Consider the following 2944-nt stretch of genomic DNA (forward strand, 5'->3'; position numbering starts at 1 on the left):
GAGGGGCCTCGCTTGTGAGACTTGTAAAAGGGCACGGGGAAGGCCGGCCACCGCCGCCTCCTGCCCCCCACCCCTGGCTGGGGCGTGGGCGGCATAGGGAGGGGCAGAGGCGGGAAGCCGTCCAGGGGCGCGGGATGCTGGGGAGACAGCGCAGTCGGCGCTGGACCGGGAGCCCCCTGGCCGAATTTGGTGTTTGCGCCAGCGCGGAGGTCCTCGGCTGAAAAGTCAGTGTGGGGAGAGGCGGCCCAGCCCTCTTCCGGCACCCTGCGCACCGACCAGGTTGAAGCTTTGCCGGCACAAAGCGCGCTCCAGACATGGCTTTCTTAGAATTATTGCCCTCAATTGCCATGAGTACTCAGGGTACGTTTTTGCATTTTCTCAGTAGTTCATTTACACTCAAATGGCACAGAAATCTAACTTTACCATCGCAGAGTTTCCCTTGGAAATTCTGTGTGATCTAATAAACTTTTCTGAATCTCTCTCTCCCTTTCCATCTCTTATGTTTTAAAGATGCTCTTAGGAAAGCCTTCAACATCTGAAAAGCCAAAGCCACATTGCCTGGTTTTTCCTACAGCTACATGGTCCCATGATTAACCTCATTCCAGGTTCAGATTCTGAACACCCTACACCTGAGAAATAGATTCAGAAGTTCCAAAGAGCTTTTCACAAGTCAATGAGTGACTCTGAAAAGACCTAAACTCCACACTTAAATCTTTATTTCTAAATTAGGCAGTTCTTTTTATCTCCCAATTGCCTTAATTATTCTTCATGTAGTAAGAAAAAAAAGATTATAAGTATAAATATTTTGTATAGTCAAAACATCATATATATGAAATAGCATGGATATAATATACATATCATCATACATATGTCATACATATTATATTTACAATAAGTTGATAAGCAAAACTGCTGTAAAATGGAAGGCTCTTTGTTCTGCAAGCATCTTATTAACCAGGCTTTCTGCAAGTTTAAGTCTTAGAACTCAGCCAAAGTCTTCTCTGACTGAAAGGAAGAGTTATTAGGGAATTCGGAAAGGAAAGGTAAAGAGGAAAGTGGGGAGGGGGAAAGAGAGAAAATTCCAAGGACTCACATCCCCTGACAACCAAATCTTCCTGTGATCCCCAAGTCTTCAGTTAGGACAATTAAATTCATGCATGCTTCTTGTGACAGGGCAGAAATCCAGCTGGCTCGAGGCAGGGACTCAGGAGGAAGAGGCTATGAGCAGCATGGTCTCAGGGGATCAGAAGATCCTGGGAAGGCTTTGGGCATGCCTTGAAGTGAAATGGCCAGGACACCAGCCAGTGTGGCCCAGCTTCTGAGGGAATTAAGGCTAAAGATCCATAAAGTCACACCAATCCAGAATCCAACGGGTGACTCAATGGACAGATGTGTGCTTAATCGCTCAGTCATGTCCTACTCTCATCGACCCCAAGGACTGTAGCATCCCAGGCGCCTTGGTTCATGGGATTCTCCAGGCAAGAGTACTGGAGTGGGTTGCCATGCCCTCCTCCAGGGGATCTTCCCAACCCAGAGATCGAACCCAGATCTCCCACATTGCAGGCAGATTCTTTACTGTCTGAGCCACGAGGGAAGCCGTGACTCAATGGACCGGATTCTTATTCCTACAAGATCATCTTTGTTGGAAGAGGAAAGAATTAAGAGTAAGAGCTCCTCACGGACAATAACAAACCTCTACATAGCTGGAAGTCAGCCTGGAGCCTCAATTATTTCTGTAGAAAACAGTTATATTGAGGGAAGCAAGTGAACAGTAGTCCTGATGGTAAAAGACTCCTCCCGACAACCCCACCACCACCATGGGACATGGTAGAGTTAAGCTTTTCCCACAAGGAGAAATGGCATTTGAGGATGGCATCAGACATCCTATGTTAGGACTGCCCATTTGTTTCTCCTTCAATATATGAGTTAAAATGTTTCATAATGTCTTAGTCTGTTCAGGGTGCCATGGCAAAATACCACAGCCTGAGGGGCTTAAACAACAAACATTTATTTCCCACAGTGCTGGAGGCTGGAAGTCCAAGATCAGGGTGTCAATGGGATTGGTTCCAGGATAGTAAATGGCCACCTTTCCTCTGTGTCCCCACATGGCCTCTCTTCTTTGTATATGTAGAGAGACAGACATGTCTGGCCCTTCTAAGGACACCAGGCCTATCAGATTAGACCACACTCTTGTGACCTCATTTAACCTTAATCATTTCCATAAAGGTGCTATCTCCAAATACAGTCTCATTGGGGGTTAAAACTTGAACAGAATTCAGGGCAGAGAGGAGGGGATGTGAACAAGGGACAGAATTCAATCCATAACACTCATTTAGCAGGTGTTCTGCAGGTTTGTCGAGAAAGAGGGGATATAAAATGGTTTATATTTCTGGCACACTAACTTAGAGCAAGCATTGCCAATTACAATATTAACAATAACAACTGCTAACATTTATTCACCACTTACTATGTGCCAAGCACTATTGTATGTTGTCATAATGAAGGCTCCAAACACTCAAAATGGGCACTGCTATCATCCTCAGTTTAGAGACAGGGGACTTAGCTACAGAGAGGTTAATTGACTTACCCAGGATCACATAGGCAGAAAGGAACTGAGCCAGGATTCAAACACCAGCATCAGATTTCAGAGTTCATGTTCTTAACTACAGCATTAAAATATGGACAAAACAAGCAATGTTTTAAAGGCACAGGTGGGCGCTTTATCAAGAAACAAGTAGAGGGGACTTCCCTGGTGGTTTGTGGCTAAGACTCCATGCTCCAAATTCAGGGAACCCAGGTTCAATCCCTGATCCAGGAACTAGATCCCACATGTTACAACTAAAACCCGGGTCAACCAAATAAATAAATGAATATTTAAAAAGAAGCTGAATTTATAAGTAATAATAACCTTCGCAGAATCACCAGTGATGGCTAAATGAGGGAG

Source organism: Bos taurus, chromosome 29, assembly GCF_002263795.3.
Source record: "Bos taurus isolate L1 Dominette 01449 registration number 42190680 breed Hereford chromosome 29, ARS-UCD2.0, whole genome shotgun sequence".
In the NCBI taxonomy this organism is placed as follows: Eukaryota; Metazoa; Chordata; class Mammalia; order Artiodactyla; family Bovidae; genus Bos; species Bos taurus.